General features: G+C 40.2%; 1 protein-coding gene across 2 annotated transcripts in view; it reads left to right on the forward strand.

Moving 5' to 3' along the window:
• SERPINI1 (serpin family I member 1) overlaps nucleotides 1–24,614 on the forward strand; it is a 99,734-nt gene that overhangs the window by 19,625 nt on the left and 55,495 nt on the right. Inside the window, exon 2 of one of the 2 annotated variants that reach the window (XM_069083534.1) lies at nucleotides 8,376–8,540. The exons of the other annotated variant lie outside the window; for it this stretch is intronic. The gene's annotated coding sequence lies outside the window, so the exon portion shown is untranslated. The remainder of the gene's footprint in view (nucleotides 1–8,375; nucleotides 8,541–24,614) is intronic. 2 annotated transcript variants of the gene reach the window in all.

Here is a 24,614-nt window from a genome sequence, read left to right on the forward strand (position 1 = left end):
CCTTAGTACCTGCTATGGCAAAATTATTGTGCTAGTCTCTGGAGGGAGGCAGCAATGTGAAAGAATTGTTCCCTGCCCTATTGATGTTTTCAATATGGTTGATTGTATAGCAAGGAATATGGAGATTACTCATATGTATTTTAAAAATTAAACTAAAAAACCTTAATTTAGCAACCTTGCTACTTTGCAAACCATATGCTTCACAACTGGTTCTTCTCTGTAAATTGATGCCCTATTTTCCTGACATTGCACATGTCAGAGGGTAATATGTAATAGAGAACAATGATGTTGTTGAAGCTTTGGAAGGAGGAAAACTGCCTTTGTTCTTTGTGATTTTATTTTTTTCCATAAACAATGCCTCAAAAGAGACTTCTCTAATAGGAATTTATGGTTTTTCAGAAAGAATAATCTCCATAAAATTTGAATATGATATATTATGCCCTGAAAACTGAGAATAATTGTATAATTTTTAAATGTGAAACTATGGAAACAGCTGAATAGAGACAGTCAGGTGCCCCATGAATCCATTTTTCATGTGTTGGTTGAATTCATCCATCCAAATTTAATTCCCCTCATATATTTTTTAAAAGGATAATCTTTGGCTACTTTAACACATTATTTGAACCAAACTGTTTCTCCTACTTTAGGGTCCCTGGAGCCAACAAAGAATTTAAAAACCAAACCAAAGAGAGCAGGCCTCATCTTCTCAATCGCTTTGTTTCTATCAGGCACCTTGTAGCCCCATGGCCTTCCCTACCACCATGTTGTCTTATCTCAGATTTCAGTCTGATGCCTGCTTTTGAGCTTGCATAAGGCATCGTTAATTGAGACGTGTTATACTTTTTACCCCAGAGAAGAAGTCGAATGTTCGGCTGGCCAACCTGCATGAATAATCCATCACTGAGAATCATTAACCTACCAGACAAGCTACAGTAATTGATGTCTTTATGCACACTATGGAAATGTTGTCATCACTCATTCCTGCAGCTGGCAAATATTATTACTGTTATTATTTTTAATATAAGCCCTACGTAGCCTGCAGCGGATGATACCCATCAATGAGATTCATTTACAATGGAACATCTCACAGGCTTGAACTTATAGTAATATTTTTTATCTGTTTCCTTTTAGGATTCACAAAGAGCCTGTGTGTGTGTGTGTGTGTGTGTGTAAATAAGTGTGTACATAGGATTTTAGATCTAGAGGAAGGACCTCAGAGTCCATCTATCCCAACTCCCCACTTTAGAGAAGTGTAGATGTATGTACTTGTGTTTAAGTGTGCATGTGAGCACACACATTAAATATTTAGTTACCTTCTTATCCAGTTAAAAATATCAAAATAAGCAAAAATGAGCATCCCAAATAAATGCCATCATATAGGCCTCTCAAATGACAGTCCCTTGAACTTTTACCTAAAAGCCTATTTGCTCTTTCTTTCCATAGCTATTTCTGCTAAATCAAGTTTTGGGCTTTTCAAGCTATTGAGAGATGGGGGCAGGGAAGGAAAACCCTAAAGAAAGGAAATATGAACTCAAGAAGCAGCGTGACCATTGAATTTAGGGGCACGTGGTGCTCAATACCGCATCAGCCACTGAGGGTATCTCTGTTCATGGGGTTGTAGGAAGGAACCTTGAAGATCGTCTGGTTCCAGGGCTCTTAACCTGGGGTCTGTGAATTTAAAAAAAATTATAACTATATTTCAGTAGAACAGTTTTTTTGCAATCCTATGCATTTTACTTTATGCATTAAAAAAAAGAATTCTAGGGGTGGCCAGGTAGCTCAGCAAGTAAGAGCACCGGCCCCAGTGTAGGGATGACCTGGGGATCAAATCCGGGCTCAGATACTTAGCACCACACCCAGAAGTAACTGGCCGTGTAACCTTGAGCAAGTTACTTAACCCCAATTGCTTTAAAAAAAAAAATTCTGAAAAGATAGGCCATCGGAGGGGTCCATGACCCATTGAAAGTAAAGAACCTGTGATCTACTCCTAATTTTCCAGATAGAGAAACAGGACCAGAAAGGTGATGGGGCTGATTCAACATCATTTAAGCAGTACGTGGTTCATGGGAGGATGGATTAATCCAATAATTCTTGTTCATGTCTCCAGATCATCAAAAAGAGCTAAATTATGTTTCATTTAATCTAAAGAATAATTGAGGATTTGGAGCAAGGAACAGCTGAGGAGGGCTTCTTAGCCTTTTCTCTCTCATGGACCCCTTTGGCAGGCTGGCTGAAGCCCATAGACCCCTTATCAGTATAATGTTTTAAGTGAGTGACAGAAATGATAAATTTCAGTTAGAGGTTAGTGAAAAGAGGTAATTTTCCAAGTTTATGGACACCCCCACCCCCAATCTATCCCTAGATTCCTCAGGAGAGAAGCAGCCAGTGGTATATTGGTTTCCATGACATCTGGAATAGACCTTAAAGATCAACTAATTCGGCATTCTTTTTTGATAGATGAGGAAAATGAGGTTCAGAGATATTGTGAATTACACAAGGTCACAGAAGTAGTAAATAAGAGAGATGGAATTCATGTCCACATCTACCCTCCTGGTATTTTTCTTGCCATTCCATTTTTATAGCCCAGGGTGGTATTGCACAATATTAAATAAGTGTTTATGGTACGAAGTGTCATGTGGCCATTGAAAGTGCAAAGTCATTACCTACTAACTAAGGTGACCGGGGGAGACTTCTAGAAGATGTGGCATTCAAGATGTATTTCAAAGAATGGTTATGATTTAACAGCAAAGACAAGGAGGAAGAAAATATAGCCTTAGAATATCTAATAGAATATCTGAGCAAAGGTGCCAAGGTATGGGGTTTCAGAATAGAAAGGAAACCACTTTGGCTGGAGCTGGGTATGCAAGGAGGAAAGAATAAGAGTTGAGGTTAAAAAGGTAAGGTGGTCGTAGAGTTGGTAAAGCCTTGAATGCCAGGCCGAGGATGTTGACATTTACTTGAGGGACAGTGGGGAATCACTCAAGATTTTTGAGCCAGCTTGATGAGCAAGAGAATTCTTGTAGTGCTATGAAAGATGGATTGGAGGCAGGAGGAAAAGAAAATAGAGAGTGGAGTTCAAAGGACCTGTAGGGAGTTCATTGCAGCCAGTTGGAAAAATGGATGGAGTGCTAGAAGATCTGAGTCAAATCCGACCTCAGATACTTATCAGCTGTGGGATGCTGAGAAAGTCACCTCTTGCAGCCTCAGTTTCCTTTTCTGTAAAATGAGGGTATGAATAGCACTTACAGGGTTTTCTTGAGGATCAAACAAGGTCATATTTCTAAAGAGCTTAGTCCGCCTTAAAGTGTCAAATGAATGCTAACTTTTGTCGCTATTGTTGTAATAATTGTCCCAGAAACTATGATAAGGGCCTGCAATTGCATGGTTACAGTGAAAGTAGAGAAAAGAGATGAATGTGAGAGATTTTAAAAATTAATTAATTTATTACTTTCAGCATTCACTTTTTTACGATTTTGAATTCCAAATTTTTCCCTGTCCTCAAGATAGCAAGCAATCTGATATAGGGTATACATGTACAATCATGTTAAACATATTTCCACATTAGTCATTTTGCAAAAGAAGAATCAGAACAAGAGGGAAAAACCATGAAATAGAAAAAAAACAAAACTACAAAAGAGAAAATGGTCTGCTTCTGTCTACATTCAGACTCCATAGTTCTTTCTCTGGAGGTGAAGAGCATTTTCCATCATGAGCCTTTTGGAGTAGTCTTAGATCCTTGTATTGCTGAGAAGAGCTAAGACTATCACAGTTGGTCATCACGCAGTATAGTGTGGCTGTTGCTGTGTACAATGTTCCCCTGGTTCTGCTCACTAGACGTGAGAGACATTTAAGAGATGTAGATGAGATTCCCTGATGACAGATTTTTAATTTTGTCGTTGTTTTCTTCTCTTCTGGAGAGAAAGAAGAGATGAAAATAACAAAATTAAAAATCTGCTAGTTAAGCAAATGGTAGTATTGCAGGCAGGAAAAGTCAGATCAGAAGGGTTAGGGCCCAAGGGTGGCCTCTAGGTCCTCAAGTGTGGCCCTGTGACCGAATTCTTTGGATTCAGGGCCACACGTGGCCTTGAGGACTTAGGGCCACACTTGAGGACCTAGAGGTCACATGTGGTCTGAGCAGTTGGAGTTTGGGGCTGTTTCCTCTTTATTTTTGTGACCCCAGCCCCTGACACAGCCTGGCAAGGAGGAGGCATGTAATGAAAGCTTCCTGATTGGCTGACATAAGAAGTGATTTATGGATGATTAACTTAAAGAAAGTCATTGGGTTTGGTGACCCTGGAGCAATCCTGTTCGAATGGCAGGTGCAGAAGCCCAGCTGTAAAGGGTTAAAAAGTGAGGAAGGTAGTGAAGAGGAGGCTTTGAATGTAGACAACTTTCTCAAGAATTTAGCTGTAAGTGGGATGTGAGAGTGGTGTACGAGGGTCAAGGGAAGGGCTTTTAATTTCTTAAATAAGATTGGGGAGACCAGATTGTCTCTGGTCAGATAAGAGGAAGCCAGCAGCGAGGGAGAAATTGTCAAATCAAGTCAAAAAACATGTATTAAGTGCTTACTGTATATGTCAGGCATTGTTAAGTGCGGGGGGGGGGGGGATGAAAAAAAAAAAAAAGACAAAAGAGATTTCTGCCCTCAAGTTGCTGACCAGGTGAGACAAGAGGTAAATGGCAGTGTACAAACAGGCTGTATAGAGGATAAATTGGAAATGCCAGACAGAGGGAAAGCAGTAATGTTAAGGAGGGACTCGAAGGGTTTCTTACAGATATTAGCTGAGACTGGAAAGAAGTCAGGAGGTAGCAATGAGGAGAGAATCCCAGGTATGGAGGACAGTCAGTGAGAATGTCTGGGCTGAGAGATGGAGTGTCTGGTGTCTCTTCAAGGAGGAGACCAGTGTCACTGGACTGCAGAGCACATGAGAATGTTTAAGTCTGTAGGTTCCCTACCCCTTTGCATTTGATTCAAGAGGCAATAGGACAAGACAGATTAAATGATTTATACCAAGTCACATATAAGTCGTATGTTGTAAAGCAAGGATTTAAACTCACTTTTTAAAATAAAATTTTTAAAAAAGGATGGTTACAAGAATAGGTTTTCCTACTTTAAATGAACCTAAACTTGGAAAAATTATTCATGATAAAATGCATCCTATAATAATAATACCAAGTTTTTAATTTCCTTCCTTCCTTCCTTCCTTCCTTCCTTCCTTCCTTCTTTCCTTCCTTCCTTCCTTCTTTCCATTCATGGTAGTTCCTTCCAGTGCAAACTACCTGGTGAATATCAGGTTTCATCTGACAAAAATGGTTTAAGAACAACTCTTTTTTCCCCAATAAAGAGTCATAGCACTTGGCATCTTGGAGCTAAAACGGATTTTGTCTAACCTTGCTTTATAGATCAGAAAATGGAAGCCTAGAAAATAGAAGGGACTTCTCCGAAGCCTCACAGCTTATTAGGGGCCTGTGTGAGTGCTAGAGTGTCCTAAGATGGGATGAAAATACCTCATCTTTTCATTTAGAATTTAAATTATATGAATTTTTGAAACATCTTTTCCAAACAATCCCTGTAGGGAAGAATCAGTAATGGATAAATTTGCCTGAGCCAGATGGAAACTTTGAGATGTGTGAAATACATATGCTTATCCTGCTGATGATATAGACTTAACAGTGAGTAAGACTGAGGGTGATCAACAGGGATTTCAGACAGATAGACTGGGAATGACATTTTTAGGCTGTTGATTTTGTTGCCAGAGTAAGCCTAATTTCAAGGCATCTAAGGATGGATGAGAAGCCTAGAGGTCACGTAGGTCAGAGGAGTCCAACATGCTTCGCAGCCAACACTCTGGAGTGCTACCCAAACCAGAACAAAATATAATTGGGAAATATTTAACAAAATAAATAAAAACAATAAATCACAGTGTTAATATGTGGTTTTCTATTTCAGTATGCAACCCCCAGGAATCCTTATGTCAGGTTATTTGCTCACAGTCTATGTGAATTTGACACCATCGATCTAAGCCAGTCTTTCCTTAAAGGTGCCTCCATTTACCATCTCTTTTTCCATAAGTAGAGAGATCAGCATAGCCAAAATGTTTGTGGCATATTTACTTTGGAGAAAATAGAAAATGATGCCACTGTGATAGGAATAATTAAAACAGAAAAAATATAGGATGACAGTGTGATTTAACACTAGTCAGAATCTTTTTTGGGGGGAGGGGGAAGAAGGAGGGTAGCATTAATTTAGCCCAGATAAGGACTTTCCTGAATGTATGTAACTTCCAGGATGGAAATTCATTCCACCAGTGCCAACCAGCAAGTCATCTATAACTTCGTTTTAGAGAGTTGCTTAAGATAATCTAGAGGTTAAATACCTTGTCCGTGATTATACAGCCACTGTATGTCAGAGGCAGACCTGAGCACTTTTCTTCCCACGTCACACTGTCCTTCCCCCTGGCCATCACGTAGCATGCAAGCTTTTTGTTTGGTTTGTTTTTTGTTCTTGGCAGGTAAATCAAATAAAGGCAGCAGAATGTGGTGGTTCATGGTCATTTAAGCATGACAGTCCAAACAGGTCTTGGGAGTGGACTTGTTAGCCTAGCTTCCTTATAGGTCTTGTGGGATTTCTTTGGCAGAGAATGCTGAAATGAGTTGGAGACAGGGCTCAGGATCCCCAGTGGGGTGAAAAATAGGGGTTGAAAATAAATTCTCTTTCTAAATTAGGTGCTTGCCCAGGCCAATAGGCTGCATTTCCATCCCAGACACAGACAGTTCAAAGAAAAGACTTAAATCTCAGCCTCGGGGCTAAGGCTAGCTTTGGTTCATTTTACCTTGGCTACATGATGGTTGGTAGCCTCAGCTGTCACTACAGCCTTCTCAGCCTTCCCTTATTAGAGCAGGGCTGTACCTTAGCAGACAAGCTGGTACAACCTGCAGATTGTCCTGAAGAGATGAAGCCCAGAAGTTCACAGAGACAGAGACGGGATTCCCTGAGCGGAGAACTAGAGATATGACTTCTGGAGAGGAACTGAGCCAGTGAGAGCAGTATAATCATGACCTGACCAGACTACTTGCATCTGGTGATTTATGTGGACACAGATGATTCTACTAGAGGGAGGCTAGAAAACCCTGCTGAAGGTTATGAAGTCTTAATCAAGAAAGCCAACACACATAAGGGGCACATGTGGTGTTTACATCACTTCCACCAATAAAAAGCAAAGGCTTCAGAAGAATGAAGAGTGGACAGCTGGTTAAGAAGATGGTAACTGAGAGTGGGATTTGGATTTCTTAGTCATGGGTTAAAATAGAGAAATAATGGGTTTCAGGCCAGGCCTGGAGTTCTCCCATTGAGGACTGATTTTTTTTTCTTTTTGGCCTGGATCCTTACAAATATAAATTATAGGGTTTTAAACTTATTAGGGAAAATAAGTTGGAAAACTTCCTGTGTATATCTCATATTCATTCACATAAATATGTGTATGTTTTATAAATGTATATATGATACATACATACTACTATAACATATATATGTATAAATTGATAACCAAAATAGCAGCTATACCTTGGAAAGAATAATTGATAAAGATGGACAGCTATTGATGGGAGTCAGAATCCAAGAGAAGAGCTAACAATTAAACTCATGCTCTCAGAAGAGGAAATAGTGGTTTCCAGACTAAGAAGCTATGCTCAAATGAGGAAATTCGGATAGCGGAGGGGAGGTGGGAGAAGTGGGGTAGTAGAATGGGAGTCAGTTCGATGAAGATTAAGGGAAGGAAAAAAAGAGAAGTTGGGGGAATGTCCTACCGATCACCTGAACAAATAGATAAGCTGCTAAGTGGGAGGCATGGCCGAGTAGGGATGGGGGAAGCTGCTAAGTGGGAGGCATGGCCGAGTAGGGATGGGGGAAGCTGCTAAGTGGGAGGCATGGCCGAGTAGGGATGGGGGACTTGAGCTATCTGAACATCTGATGGAGTTTTGGGAAACGAAGAGCTTTAAAGGACCTGCTACCATTGGAGAGCCATAAGGGAGGAGTCTACAAGGCTGCTCTCTCTTTGCCTCATTTTTTCTCTACTTGTAACTGTCTCTGAATATAGCCCAAGTATAACTTATGTACAGATCTTTACTAAGAAGCTCTGCTTCCTGTAAAAGTCCTCATGGGTATTGGGTTACCCCACAGAAAATACATAGAGCTTTCTCTGCAGTTCCTTAACTCCAGGGGACATTTGCCCGTCTTATCCTCCTCAAGAACCTGGGACTGTCCAGGAAACCCACTTCCCTAGTCAGCTGGGTTTTTAGAACTCTTGGCCTGGGGTTTGACAGATAACTGTGAGGCTACCGTTCTCCTCTTTTCTCTTTCTTTTCTTGCATCCAAGAGGTAGGGTTCAGGATTTCCTGGTACTTGGCCTCAAAGTCCTCCTCTGCTAGAGCCAGAGTCGAGGGCATGCCCACCTTCAGCTGCCTCTCCAGTGCTGGGTCCAAGGCTTAATCTGGAGTTGTGGTTCATCATTACATGCAGAAGAGTTCTCAAGTCATTCCAGGTTGGTTTTCATTTCATTGTATTTGTTAATATATAAATTGTCATACTGGTGCAGCTTACTTCCTACGTTTCACTGAAACTATCCCTTTTGTTATTTCTTTTTTTTTTTTTGGCCTTTTGGAGGACAATTGGGGTTAAATAACTTGCCCAAGGTCACATGGCTAGTTTTTGTGTGTGGGTGTTAAGTGTCTGAGGCAGGAACCGAACTCCGGTCCTCTCACTCCGGGGCTGGCGCTTTACTCACTGCACCACTTAGCCGCCCCTGTTTCATTATTTCTTATAGTAAAATAATGTCCTATCATATCCATACACTGTAACTTGGCCCTCCATTCCCTTACTTGCTGGGCACTCTCTTAGTTTCTAGTTTCTTACTACTTTTTTTTTTTTAACAAAAATAGCTGTTATGAATACTATTGAATGTATAGGACGTGTTTTTTCCTTGTTTGAGATCTTTGGAGTATAGGCCTAATAAAGACGTGACTGGGTCACATAGTATGCATAGTTTAGTGAACTTTGGGAACATACTTACAAATTGTTTTCCAAAATGGCTGGATCAGTTTATAGATCCACCAATAGTGCACCAACGGGCCTGTTTTCCTGCAGTCCCACCAACACTTGTTCATTTCCTTTTTTGGTCGTATGACGTGGTCTTTGAGGTTCATTTTGGGGGGGGGGGCTTTTTTTGCATTTATTTAAGAGTGAGTTGGAGTATTTTCTCATGGCTTTTTTCCTCTGAGAACTGTTTTTATATATATATACCGTGTTTCCCCGATAATAAGGCACTGTCTTATTAATTTTTTTGGACAGAAAAACACCAAAGGGCTTATTTTCAGGGGAGGGCTTATTTTAATGAACATTGACAGCAATTTTAATAAACAGGTAAATGTGAACAAAAAAATGTGCCTTTATTCAATAATGAATTCAATAAAGAACAGGATGACACGCTCACTGCTGCAACTCTGATTGGATGCAGCTCGGAGCGCGGCGTGCGTTTCACCGGGGGGTGGGGGGGACGGTGCATACAGAGGGTACCGTAATGTAGCGTGTAGCGCAGGGGATCACCTTCACTACAGTAGCAATCTCAATAGGGCTTATTTTCGGGGGAGGGCTTATTTTAGAGGAATCTTACACAGTAAGGGGAGGGCTTATTTTTGGGATAGGTCTTATCAGGGAAACACGGTATATATGTTCATATATATATATATATATATCTTTTCACCATTTATCTACTGGAGAATAGCTGCCATTCTTAAATATTTGAATAAATTCCTTTTACCTCTTTGGAAATGAGAACTTTATCAGAGAAAATTGCTGCAAATATTTTCTCCACTTGGTTCCCTTCTAATTTTAATTGCATTGGTTTCATGTGTGTAAAAACTTTTCGATTTTATGCTGCCAAAAGTGTGAATTTTATCTTATATGATCTCTCCATTCCTTGTTTGGTCCATTATAGTTGCAAAAAGCATTTTCTTTCTTGTTCTTCTAACTTCTTTATGAATGATTTTTTTTTTTTATGTCTAGCACATGTAGCTACCGGGAGTTTATTGTAGTTTATAATGTGAGATCTTTGTCTAAACCCAGTTTCTGTCAGACCGCTTTCTTGCTTTCGCAACAATTTTTGTTGAATAATAAGTCCTTACCCTAGTGGCTGCAGTCTTTGGGTTTAATGGACACTGTTACTGTGTTCATTTGTTTCTGTAAGTTGGCTACCCAGTCCATTCCACTGCTCATCTTCTGGATTTTTTAGCCAGTGTCCATTTTTTTAAAAATTTAATTTAAAATTTTTTTAGTTATTTTCATTTTATTTTCTTTTTTGCCACCTGGTCCCCTTCTACTAGCTTAAAGCAATGTCTTGAAGTCAGGCTTGGCCTGAGTCTTTCTTTTAACATGTACAGGCCCTGTTACCATGGGTAAATCATTTAACCTCTTGTAATTGTAGGCAACTTTTAGGTTGTATGTTACAGCATCTCCTTCCACATTGAAGGAAATAGCCTCATTAACAGGATCCTAGATGTGTTGGAAGACCATTTTGCTCTTGAAGAAGCATGTGCCTTATGGACTCAGAATGGTGAGAAGATACACAGATTCCCCAGTTACAGTTCTTTGGATTCCGTCCTCAGAAAAATAAATAACCTATGGTTCTTTACACAGCACAGTTAGAAGATTTCTGTCTCCCGTTTCATTCCCAAGTACCACTCAGTGAGTGAGACTGAAAGTTGGTGAGTTTTTCCTCGCTATAGGGAGGCAGTTCCTTGTGGAACTCATTGAGCATGTAAGCAGCCCCAAAAGATGTGTTAAAAGAAGGGGGAAAGTGTGTCTCTCTTGGTGAATAGGGCACTTAGGGAAGAAAGAGGCTAGAACGTAGCCATTTAAAGAACATGCTGGGTGATTAGCATGATCTTTCCAAAGGTGTCCATTTTTTTTCTAATAAACTCAATCTCCTGCCATCAGGAAGGGTGACTTTGGTCACTGAAGCTATGGCATGTTATTAATGTTTGGGAAATGTGTGTATTTATGTGTGTGTCTGTGTTTGACCAGGCTGTGATTCACATCAGTGTAGAGTTCCTGGTAAGGAACTTCTCTTACAAAAGTGTGGCTTGGTGTGGGCTAGGGAGGGAAAGGAATAAGCCTTAACTGAGTGCCTCCTATGTGCCAAGCACTGTGTTAAATGCTTTACAAATATCTCATTTGATCCTCACAGCAACCCTGGATGGGCGATGCTATCATTACCCCCATTTTGCAGATGAAGAATCTGAGATGCACAAAGGTTAAGTTCCATTTCCAAGGTCAACAGAGCCAAGCTATGAACCATGAACTGGGGGCCCTCTCACTTCAAAGTTAGTGCTGTGGTGTGTCCACCACACTGTAGCTACCTAGCAGCAAGAACGCCATAGGATCAGATTTCTTATGGGATCTCCTTTCAATTTTCTTCCCTGTTTTTTGTTTGTTTTTGTTTTACTTTCATCGTCTTTCTAAAATAGTATTTCTCAATCACTTGGTCCCCTTTGACAAGTTCAGAGATTTTGATATGCTCTATCTCTAAGATGGAGAAATGAGGTTGATTTTCTTAAACTCTGCTTCTCTTCGGGATTTGTTGTAAAATGGAGTCAGACCTGCCTCCACTGGCCAACTTGTTCCACACTTGCTGCCAGTGGTCTCAGCTGGCCAGCTGGCTGGCTTTTCTCACTTCCTCTGGATGCTTCTGTCACTTGGCTCTGCTACCAAAGTCATTACACTCTTGGTACCAAAAATATTCTGGTCTGCTTGTTGGAAAACCATTGCCAAGTGGGTGCCATTGTCTAGCTGCAGAACAAGTGGGCATGGGATGTGTTCTGGCTCCATCTCTGCTGGTGGCGTTTGCCAGATGACTTTGCTTCCGTGCCTCTCTCAGCATGGCTCAGTGCTGCACATGCTGTCATAGTGCTAATCTGTGAGCTGGTACTTGGAAACACCCCCGAGGTCTGCCTGCCTCACTGCACTATTCCATTTTGGGGCTTGGCTTCTTTGCAGAATTACTTTTCAACTGAAATTGTAATTTGGTTATAAATATAGTGTTGCCATGTTCCATCAGTTGAGGGTGAGTGCTTCAAAAACTCTCTCTTTCTTTCTTTCTTTCTTTTTATTTTTGGTCCAGTCCTGTTATTTCACTGGTGTAGGGAATTCCTGGTTTGAAAACTCCCTTGTCTGATGCACATCTGGAACATGCATAGTCTTAGAGAGCTACTTGTAGTGCTGAGAAATTCTCTGATTTGTCCAGGGTCACACATTCAATATGTGGCTGAGACAGGACATGAACAGCTTCCCAAACTGACCAATATACCATGCTTTTTTATGACACACTTCAGTAAGTGCATATTTCCATCTTTACAATCTATTTCTCCAGATGGATTTTTTTCTTAGAAAAATAAGCTTTATTCATGTCATATGTTTTACAGTCATTTCCTGTATCACTTGATTTCCAAATATTTCAAGATACCCACCTTTATAACAAAGAAAGACAGTGAAGCAAACCCATCCAGCACAGTGACCTTGACTAGCAGTGCATTTGACATTCTGCACCCATTTGATTCCCTACGTCTCTTTGGAAAGAAGAGAAATATGTTTCATCTTTTTTCTAGGAATCTAGATTGATCATTACATTTACTCAAAGTTCAGTTTACTTCTAATGTTATTTTCATTTATGGTAATGCTATCATTGCATACACCCCTGGACGAATTTAAAAAAAAAAAAACAAAAAAGATTATGCAAATTTTGTTCCAAAGCGGATGATGCTATAAAATATTCTCAGCACATTTTTAGGGTGAGAGATTCTAAAAGAGTTGAGCAAAATCCCCAAATTTTGAATAGAAAATAGAACAAGAAAGGATACACTAAGATTTTGATAATTTCTGACTTTACCCATTATTATGTTCCCTCTTTGGCTATTTTGCCAGAAAAGTCCAAGAAGGAATCAAAAGATGAATGTTATTCCCTACCCAACTGGGGAAGCCTAATCCCAGAGAAATTAAATGACAAAAGATATGATGACAGGATAGAAAGTCAACAGTGCAGCCATGGCTAGAATTCTGATTTCTAAATTACTGACTGTGGAGGGTCATTGGGTAGTGTATAGAAAAAAGTAATTACTCTTTTTGGATTCTAAATACTGCAAAGTTCTTCAAAAAAATTTCCCCGTTTTCTTGATTTTATAGGCTAAAGTTTTTTTGGGTTTTTTAAATTTGTTTGATCCCAAATTAATTGAATTTGGTACCAGATTTTAGTTTTTGCTTTTTGAGCTGTTGCATAGATTTTCTTGTAGTGGTTCCATGCCTGATTTCATCATGGTCATCTGGAGGGACATTGCCACATAAGAGCATAGAGATGGACCTTACAGTGCGTATGTAAAGCACTTTGCAGGCCCCTGATGAACTATAATGAATTCTAGCTGTTATTATCATGTTCAACCCCCTCATTTTACAGATGAGAAAATTGGCTCAGAGAGTACAGTAACTTGGCGAGGTTACACAGGGACTAAGTGGCAAAGACTGTATCAAGACCAAGGTCCTCTGCCCTTGGAGGTTACAGTCATTTCACAGTCCTAATCATGCCCCATAGCATGGGCCTGCCACCATCTTAATCATTCAACAGCATAATGATAACCAGGGCGGGGCCACCAGGTCTTTGTCTCAAGGACAGGAATTTTAGCAGGTGCCCAAACCATCATACAGGGGCCTACTTCCTGTCCCAGGAACACTCCCAGGGTACTCATATTTGCCACATTTAAATATAGTATTGCCTTTTCCCTTGAAGTTGTTGCCACTTGCCTTTACCTCCAAGGTACGAAATGTGTTCCTTACTGCTGTGTTCCATTGGCATTGTAGTCCATTGTTAAGAGAGAGAGGCACAGTCAGAGGTGGGGAACCTGAGGCCTTACGGCCACATGTGGCTCCCTACAGGTTCTCCACCCCTGGGCTGTCATTCTTCCAGTAATGCTGAGGGCTCTTGTGTCTCTTCTGATACAAAGTCGAATGAAAAATTATTTAATAGGTAGCACTAAGGGCTGGTCCTAATACTGTGTGAGGGCAAATCTTTGCTTTTTCCTGTGATGTTCCTCCCCCTAAACCTGGAGGAGATTTATTTCAGTCAGTGTGATTTACTTCTTTGATTCTCAGTTCGTTTCAGTGAGGGCCAGGAAGCCCCTAGGTGTTAAGAGACAAACACCATGACCATTCCATGGTTTTCACAAGGCAGGCCTGATGGTTTACATTTTTCAACATAGGCCTTAGTTGGGGAGACAGCATGGTGTAGACCCAGAGCTTTAAGCCTTGCCTTTGACATATAATGCTTTTGTGACCTTGGATAAATCATAGAACTTCTCAGTACCCCCAGGCAACTCTCTAGGAATGTTAAGTTGCAGAACATATGCTGGCAGGCATGGATAGAGGGCATTTCCTCACCAGGACTTCCCTGTACCAATTAAATCACACATCCAACTCTTACCCCACCCCACCCCCCAAAAAAGGAAAGAAAATCGATTAGTTTAGCAATGTCTTGAGAACCATTTGAACTCTCTCTGAGTCCAAGGAGCTGTGGAAGTTGAATATGTCTGGTCCAATTTAATAATAATATTCTGCTCCAGTAAAAGACTGCAAAACATTTCACATACATTATTTCATCTGAGCCTCACCACAACTTTGCAGCAAGAATCCCCAAAATGCAGATAGGGAAACTGAGGTTCCTAGTGAAATAGGTGCCTGTGGTCACAAAACCAGAAAACATGGGAGGCAATATGCCAACCGGGATCTCTCTGGACTCCACATTCAACCTTCTTTTCACTGCGTCACACTGATTTTCAATCAGCACCCCAAGTTAAAATCTGTATGAGTTGTTGTTTGACTCATTGCGGCTGATAGGGCTGAAATTAGATCCTTAGGAAGGTTGAGCGCATGGGCAAACGCATTTTCTCCACTAGAGAGTACTTTGAAATGCTTTAGGCGACAGAGATGCTATTGATGAAACAAATCAATCACAGAACATTCTTTGTTGCTTGATTTTTAGATGTGTCCACATAGGGTGTTCAGTTTGGGTTGGTTTGCTTATTTTTTCAATGATAATTGCCTTTACTACTTTAAGCCAGGGATACTTGTCCATTCTGCCTTTGGCCTAATCTCATCATAAAGCATTAGAACGATTTCTGTAGCACGATTGACAGCTTCCCCCACTTATAAACCACGCTTCGATACATGCAATAATGTCGCCTTCAGACTTACACAGCGACAATTACAGCTGGCAGCTACATATGGTGAAACTTAAGCTACTGCCCTTTTAATTAAATTGCAATTGGGAGCTGCTTCTGGGAGCACTGTGATCCACCGAATTTCTCAGTAAAATTCAAAATCTGTAGATTATTTTAAAAGAATTTATTTGTAGTGCAAAGGAAAGCTGAGCTAAAAGCATGTTTGATATGTATTTTTATAGGAAACATTCATTTCTATACATAGTTTACACCCATAGCTGATTTGGATCAAAGCTGAGTAACTATGTTGTCAGCAGTTTGTATTTAGGATATTTTCACCTTATTAAGTTTAGTGGATTTTTTTTAAAAATTGGAATAAGGTAATAATATGTATATATTGAGACTCACTGTAGTGGCAGCTATGGATGAGCTGAGAGGAAATCCCAGATCCTGGAGGCATGCTAGGTGTGCATAGATGACCTAAACTGATTTAAAATGACCAGATGATTAGGTTTTACTAGCGTACATTTGGGTATCGGTTTACATGACAGCCAGAGTGACAGTGAAAAGAAGGCCAGCCCCAGAGTCGAGAAGGCATGAGGTCAAGTAATGCCTCTGACATAAACTGTGTGTGTGTGACCATCAGTGAATCATAGAACTTCTCCGCTCTGGAGGCAAGAAATTTGTAAATTGTAGATGAGTTGCTGATCTGCATAGTGGAGAGATTTTCCACATCCCAACAGTTTTATGAAATCTCAGATGTGGCCCATTTATTTTTTTTAAGTGTCTAGTAGTTAAAATCTACGTGTTGCTTTTTCTTAATAGACATTAGGGATACAGGTATGTGTGTTTGTGTGGAAGAGCTAGGTGCTGATTAATAGGGGTATCCTGAGGACTCATAATAAAGATAGAAAGGGAGATGGTCCCAGGTGAGTGAATTTAACCAGCCGTTTCCCCAGCAACTGGTAGACCATAAAATTTCTTGTTTCTACTGTTTGGTTCTTTCCTACCAAATTCAAGCGCTTCCATCTCCTTTTTATGTGATCTTAAACATGTGTCTGCCTTTCTGGGTCTGGGCTCCCTCATCTGTAACATAGATATTAATCATATTAATATTCATCTATACAGTATTTACTTTTACATTCGTCTATTAATGTTCACCTCATCTATAAAATAAAGGTTTTGGATTCACTGGCTTTTAAGGCCCCTCTCTAGGTGTAAATCTGTGTTCTTAGGATCTTTCCCCTTGTGGTCTTCCCAGAAGGTCTAGGGAAGTGATATCACACAACATTTTAGAGCTGGAAAGCATCAGAGACCCAGTCCACCTGGGCTGAGCTAGGCAGCCTAGGGGTAACAGACTTGTAAAATCTTAGAGTTGTTACACTCTTGGAGGTCCCCTAGTCCAGCCTCTTCCCCAGGACAGTGGCCTCTTTAACAAGTAGACTCCTCACTTCTCTTTGCCCCCTTCCTGTGATGGAGAACAATGACCCCTAAAAACTTACAAAGAGATGCCTTGCAAGTTTCAACAGAGGAGCACAGTGGGGTAAGCCATGTTCTCAGAATTAGCATGCTGCTCCCCCAAGCCTGTATTAGATTAGTCTGTGAGACTGGACTCGGCTCTCACCTTCCACACTGCTCCTGCCTCTCATGCCAGCTTAGGACTTGACTCCAACTGCGGGCATGCCAAAGACAGCATGAAGATTATGGGCAATGACAGGCCCAGCCAACTGCCAGGTTCCTGGGAAAAAATTAAAACTAAATAGACTTCTTTCTGAGATCCTATCATTTCTTTTCATTTTCTCCTTTCCCCTGACCAAAAGGTAACTCTTTTCCAGAGACCCCTCATGTTTCCTCCTCAACTCTATGGATTTCCCATTCATTACAGATCAAAATGAAGCACTGCTCTCAGTAAATTAGAGACCCCAAGTGAGAGTGCCCAGAGAGGATATTCATTATTTTCCTCTGGACAGATACCTCTTCCCTTTCCGGCTCCCCTTTAGAAGGTCTTTTCCCCAGAAAACTTTGTTTCCTTTGTAGGTTCTTTTACACAAACACACACACATACACACATGCAGGAGAATGTAAATGAACTTGAGGATACAGATTATCTGGTTTTCAAGTATATGTATCCCCTGTGATTAATACAGTGCCTGCCACATAGTCAGCATTTAAAACATTCCCTTCCCTTCTCCTCCCTCTCTCTCTTCCTCCCCCTCTCCCTGTCCCTCTCTCTCTCCCTCTCTTCCTCTTCCTCTCTCTCTCTCCCTCTCGCTCTTGCTCTCACTCTTTCTCTCTCCCTCTCCCTCTCCCTCTCCCTCTCCCTCTCCCTATTGGTGAGTATGTATGATGGGTAATTTTAAGCAAGGGGACTTCTGCTGCCTGAATGTAGCTTGGTTATCCCAGGCAACTACGTTGAATGAATGAAAAAAGCATTTATTATGAGCTCCTTAGGTTGCAGGTACTGTTATAAGAGCTGGATATACAAATATTCCTAAGTAAGAAGCTCCATCCCTTGAGGAGTTTACATGTTAAGAGGGGAAGATAACACATATAGGGAAGTGATGTGTAGGAAATAATGCATTGAACTAGAAAGCCAAAGGCACAGTGTGACGTCCTAGGGCCGTTGAGTCCGCCAGGATCATATTGCACCAGGGTATTATCCACCTGCACCCGGAGTAGTTCTGGAATTCTCTTGAAGACTTTGGAACTCTGAATGACTAAAAAAATGGCATGCTATATGCCATTCACTATTAAGCATTGGCAGTACAAATACAAAATGCACTGGTATGACTTTTCCCCACCCTCATCATATTGTCTAATTCTTGCCCATATTTTCCACCACGCTACTCTAAGTAGTCATCTGATGAGTAGGAGGCTTTCTCATAGTATCTTGGAAGTAATGATCTGCTCAATCCATTTGTTATCTCTCCTTATTTCATGACTGACCTCCCTCTTTTCTAGTCACCTGTATTCCCAAAAATGTCTTTATATGCCGCTTATTGAGCATGAGACATTCTTGGTCACATATTCCAACCTGTTTATATCCATCAAGCATCTTTTCGTTTTCCTTTGGGATATTTTTAATTTTAACTTTTCTGCAATTGTGGCATTCTGTGGATACAGCCACTTGGTATCATTAGGAAGAAATGTTGATGGTTTAAAAATAATTAGCTGTTTTGGTAAGAATTGATTAAGGAGTATTGAAATCATCACACAGGTTCCAAAATACAATCTCTCCTGATCTCTTCCCAAAATTGAATTCTTGGTCCACTTCATTATCCATGTCCAGTATATGTCCCAGATGTTCATACTGATGGATAAATTTCATAGGTTTTTCCATTCAGCTGCATGCCCTGGTGCACCTTACCTGGGCAATATGCGTTATTCATCCATTTTCTTTTTCCAGAGTGAGTGATTAGACTGATCCCATTCATGTTGCTGTGGATTTCACCAAGGAAACTTTTTAATGTTTCAGGACATGACATTAGTACTAAAGCATCAATGAAGATAAATATTTGGAGAAGTTCTCCATCCCTTGGTTTCTGTGCAGACATCTCCTATGACAAGTAATAAAACACATTAGGCAAACATATGCCTGCCTGTTTTATACTTAACTCTACTCAGTAAATCATTGAACAAAGTTTTCCTGGTAGTCTCACCTGTCATAGTCTTCCATTATTTTAATGCATGTGCAGGAGACACCTTTCCTGAAGAGAGCCTTCAAAGCTGCATTTTATTTTCCCTAGTAAATGCTTGTTAAAATATCTGTAAACACAGAAGCCTCTTATTTTCTTTTTATGTCTCTGCCCATTGTGTCACTAAAGATGTAGTGTGTTGTAGGGAATAGTCTGTGAAATTTTGTGTCTTTTTCCATGTTTTTATTGAAATAGCCTTGATTTCTACATAAGCTTGTCTCCTCCTTTTTATTCCCCCTCTTCCTTCTTCCCGCTTTTTTTCCTTCCCTTATCCTTTCCCAAACAATGCACTACAGAAGTTCTCTAGGTGATTAGTTGAATCTCAAGGCAAACTCTTCTCTATTGCTTTTGTAAGCCATTAATGTTCAAAGCCTTTCGTAAACTTGAATTCTAAACCAATGTTGCCTTTCTGTGCCCATCCCTTCAGCAAAGAGATTAGGTATTTGCTTGCTCAAACAGTTTCTGGGCTATTTTGACCTCTTTGTTGTGGGGATTACTTGAGATGACTGAACTTCTTTAGGAAGTAATGATGGTCTAGGATCTATTTCCCAGTTTTCCATAATTGATGGACTGCTTAACAGGTTGAATTGAAGCTGCTATAATCTAACCCAGAGTTATTTTATCATTTCTCCCACTTTGTTCTACTTTGATCTCTGACCTTTGTGAAGAGACTCAACAAAAGCAAAGAGGTCATACAACAAAGAATAGAATAGTCTCTTGTGTTCATCTTAACAGAAGTTTGTTTCCTTATTAGAATTATAATTTTGAATGTTGATGTAGAAATGCCAACAAGTTTTACTTTGAGAGGAATAGCTTTATTTGTCTGTCCAGAATTTTCTCACTCTCACCATATTTCAAATGAATATAGATTGTTTAAAAAACATTGATAATGTTAAACTTTTGATGACAAATTATTCCCCATACCTTGATAAACACTTATAGTACATGGCTATGTTCAAATATTACTAAATTCTAAACCTCATAATACTTCAATTCTCATCCTTAAAAAATTAACATTTTAATGAGACTTCTTTTATTTCCTTGTGTCTTTGATGGAAAAAAGCCATACTAAACAATTTAAAATATTCACTTTAATGGATAATTCCTGTGAAACAAGAGTGGCAACAAAAATGAAATTGACCCCAGAGAACCCGCTACAACTGCAGGAATCAACAGATGGTGTCAGGGGCTGTAATTATTAACAGTCATGCAAATTTAAATAGCAGCATAATTCCATACTGCTAACATAATTACCTTAAATCAAACAATTTTTAAGCTTGACATGTAGGCATGCTATTCTATGACAAGGTCATAAACCAATATAACTGTTCCATAGTAAATATCTCAAGGTGAATTCTCTATTAAGCAATTCAATATGCGTAAACTTCTCAGTGGAGGTGGGAGGTGGTTGGAGGAGGGAGACAGGATGCACTTGGAAGAGCAGGAGGGAGAGATATTCAAATCCTTCCTCAGACACCAGCTGAATGCCAGTGGACAAGGCATCTGACCTTCCCCGGTCTCAGTTTCCTCATTTGTAAAATGATGAAAATACTTCTACAATCAACCAGTATTAAATGATGTTATATGCACGCATATGCACTTAGTGCTTTGCAGACCTGAAAGCTCTATGTCACTGTCAGCTATTATAAATGATTATTGTTATCATAGGTCTACTTGCAAACCTTCTCCTTACCATATTGCCTCCTCTTTGCCCAACATATTCCCACAGGAGCCTTGGACCCTGGCCTTGGCTTCTCCACCTACAGCAGGTGAACTGTTGTCTGATCTTGCCTGGGGACCAGACTGTCATGCCATTACCCAGATGTTTCCCATCTCTTTCTTTCCCATCTGTTTTGTCTTTCTCTATCAGAATGTAAACTGTTGGAGGGCAAGGACTGTCTTGCTTGCTTTATTTCCTTCCCTATTACTTAAAACAGCATCTGATGAGTAGCAAGTGTTTGATAATCATTTTCTCTCTAGCTGTCTCTCTATCTTTTCTCTCTGTAATATATTCATGCCTCTAAGAGCTTTTGAGGCATCTATGGCCATTTGACCCCAAGGTAAATTACTCTGAATTTTGTAACTTATACTTTGTTATGCTTTTTTGTCTCTTTATCCATTTATTTCTCTTCTTCCTCCTTTCCTCTTCTTCCTTTTTCTCCTTCTCCCTCCATGAAAGAGGGAACATTTGAGTTCAACTTTAAAAGACTGAGTAACAATTCAACAGGAAGTAAGAGAGGAGATATTCAAATCTAGGCATAGGGAGTAGCCAGAGAGAAGCCAAGGAGAATTGAAATGATAGTGTGTGTGTGTGTGTGCGTGCATTTGTGTGTGCGTGTGCACATGTATGCATGCAAGTACATATAGGTACATTCACTCATGTTTGGTGGGAAGGAGATTTTCCAATGTAGAAGGAGCAGAGAGGAAGTAGGAGGGCTTGGTATGAGAAAATGCTAGAAAATTCAGATAGCACCAAAATCAGAGGTCCTTGAATGACTGGTAGAGTAGTTAGAACTCAGGATATAGTGGGGAGCCACTGAAGATATTTTTGAGCAGAAGGAGCTATGTGACTAGATCTATATGTGACTAGATGCATAAGGGAGTCATATGATTCATGGATTGACTATCAGGGAGAAAACCTGTATTGGAAGACTTATAACAACCCTACGAGGTGTTACCATTACCCTTTTGTAGATGAGGAAACTGAGTTCCATAGAGGCTAAGTGATTAGCTCATGGTCACACAGATATTGTGTTGGAGGCGAGATTTCTGCCCAGGTCTCTCTGACTCCAAAATCCAACCTTCTATCAATTGTCATGTCTCAGTTGACCCTTAATAAAAATTCTCTGCATTTAAATACAAGTTTGGCATTGGACATGCTAAGACTAAGGTGATGATAGGATTCTCAACTGGAATAGTCTTGTGGGCAATTTGACAGCTGGGTCTGGATCTGAGGAAGGAGGTCAGAACCGGAGATCTGGGTGTAATCTGCATGAAGGAGATGATAGCTTAAGCCATTAGAGTGAATGAGAGTGCCATGGGAGAAAGAATAGAGTGTGAAGAGGAAGACAGACCCTTAGTAACATTTAAGGATGAGGCATCAGTGGAGAAGATGGAGAAGGAGTGATTAGACAGGTAAAGGAGAGCCCGAAGTATGTGGTGTCTGAAACCAAAGGAGGAGACCGTCCCCTGTAGGAGGGGGCAGTCAATAAAGTCAAAAGAGCAAAGAGGTCAGGAAGAATGGGGTCCATTAAAAGACCATCCATCGGATTTGGCAATCAGGAGGTCATTGGTGATTATAATGCAGTTTCAGTAGAAGCAGAGGGAAACTTGATTACAGGAAGTTGAGGAGTGAATGGTCAGACAGCTAGATGGCATAGTAGGATAGAAAGCTGGGAGTCCAGAAGACCTGAGTTCAAATCCTCCTTCAGACGTTTACTAACCGCGTGGCCTTGGGCAAGTCAGGATCACACAGGCTTTCTCAGCCTCAGTTTCCTCACTTGTAAAATAGGGATAATAATTGCATCTACTTCACAGGGTTGTTGTGAGGACCATGAGCTAAAAGTGATCATATTTGCAAAGAATTTTATAAACTTTGGATCTCTATTGAAATGTTAAGCTACATATTGTTATATTCATCACTAATAATGATTATAGTAGCAATAATAACAAAGAGCTGGAAATGTGAGATTTGAACAGTTTTTTTTGTTCTAGAAGCTTAGCAAAGTAAGGGAGAAAAGAGTTGAGACCATTATCTAATCATCCTAGGTGGGTTAAGGGGAGGCTTTATTAAAACTACTGAGGAATAAGAACTATTTTGCAGGTAGATGCTAAGGAACAGTAGAAAGGGAGAGATTGAAGATGTATGGAGATGAAAAATTAGGAGGAAGCAGGAGGGAGTAAATCACAGATTGAAAATATGAAAGGACTTTGTGTTTTGTTGTTTAGTCCTTTCTGTTATGTCTTACTCTTTGTGACCCCTTTTGGAGTTTTCTTGGCAAAGATACTGGAGTAGTTTGCCATCTCCTTCAACTCATTTTATAGATGAGGAAACTGAGGCAAACAGGGTAAAGTAGTGATTTGCCCAGGGTCACACAGCTAGTAAATGTCTGAGGCCAGATTTGAACTCAGGAAGAGGAGTCTTCCTGATTCTGTGTTCAGTGTTCTATCCACTTAGTGACCATCTGATTCAACACCTTCCTTTTACAGAGGAGTGAACTGGGGTCCTGAGAGTTAGGACACATGTCCAAGGTCACACAGCTAGTAAATATCAAAACCAGAATTTGACCCCAATTTTTAAATCTAAATCCAGGGCTATTGGATTTGGTCACTACATATCAAGCTTAGAAATTGCTTGATTTAGGGGGATTGAAGTACAAGACTGTAGTCCCCTTTCTCAAGAAGTTTATGTCCTATTTATATTCTAATAAATATATCTATAAGTGTTTTCAGAAGAAATAGAGAGAAAATAAATGCAAACGAATCCAAGCTAGTTAAATCCAAGGTATATAGAGAGGGAGAGAACTAGCAATTGAGAGAGATCTGAAGACCCTGATGTACAAGATGGTGTTTGAGCTGTGTCTTGAAGGAGAAGACATTCTTTGAAGAAGAGGTGAGGAGGAAGCACACTGTAGGCATATGGGATGGCTGGGGCAAAGGCATGGAGATGGGAGATGAATATCACGGGAGAAACAAAGGCCAGTTTGTCTAGATCAGACAAGAAGGGAGTAATGTACAATGATTGGCCACAGTGAATAGTCGGGAGGCATCCTTCCTTTGAATTTAGTGTTTTTGTTTTTTGCTAGGAAACCAGACAACCAAACTTTATAGAACTAGATATGAAACAGCACTGAGTGAGGGGCTTAATCGGCTTTCTGAGAGGGTAGGCCCGTTTGGTGCATGGCCATTGTTGCTCTCTTGTCTACTTAGTGGCCCATTTGTTCACTTCCATGCTTCTGGCTACATTCTTCTCTCTAAGAGTCTTTAATCTATCAGGAAGATTTAAGACCCAAATATCCACACAGACATGAATCAATAGAATTTAGAGTAAGAAACTGCCTAAGAAAGATATAAACAAAACCTATGCTGTTCTGGTATTTAGATAACTTAACAGGATCATATCAGTTCTCTGCTTAAATCCCAAAGCATCACCATTGAGACTCTACAGACATCCTTCATCCCCGACCTCCTCACTTCCAGTTTTCAAGAACCCCAAGAGAAGTGAGAACATCACCACACATTTAGCTCTCTTTCTAGACTCTATCTTGTTCCTTCCTCTCTAACTCAGCAGTCCTTATATGCAGTTTGCCTCCATGATTGGAGTTCTAATTATGTTGCATGCAAACTGAAGGCTCTGAAAATGTGTGATTCTGAAAGGCACAGAATGTCCCTCATTCATTTGTCCTCTGGAGGGCTGATTGGCAGCAGAGAAAACCTTCATTCTGATCAGCAAGATAGCCGTCCTCTGCTTTCTGTGTGATTGTTCACATCTGTAGGCACTGACTCATGTCTGGGCTGGGAGTGGGAGGCATTAAAAAAAAGAAAAACAAAAATTTTCTGAAATATATTCACAGTTATTTGTGATCACTTTAAAAAATAGCTTTAAAAAAATCTGTTACTAATCAAATCACTTTAATTGATATATTTTAGTTTTGTGTTGTATAG

The sequence above is a fragment of the Petaurus breviceps genome, unplaced genomic scaffold (genome assembly GCF_028583685.1).
Source record: "Petaurus breviceps papuanus isolate PSGF00001 unplaced genomic scaffold, PetGlider_PUasm1.0 173, whole genome shotgun sequence".
Taxonomy (NCBI): domain Eukaryota; kingdom Metazoa; phylum Chordata; class Mammalia; order Diprotodontia; family Petauridae; genus Petaurus; species Petaurus breviceps.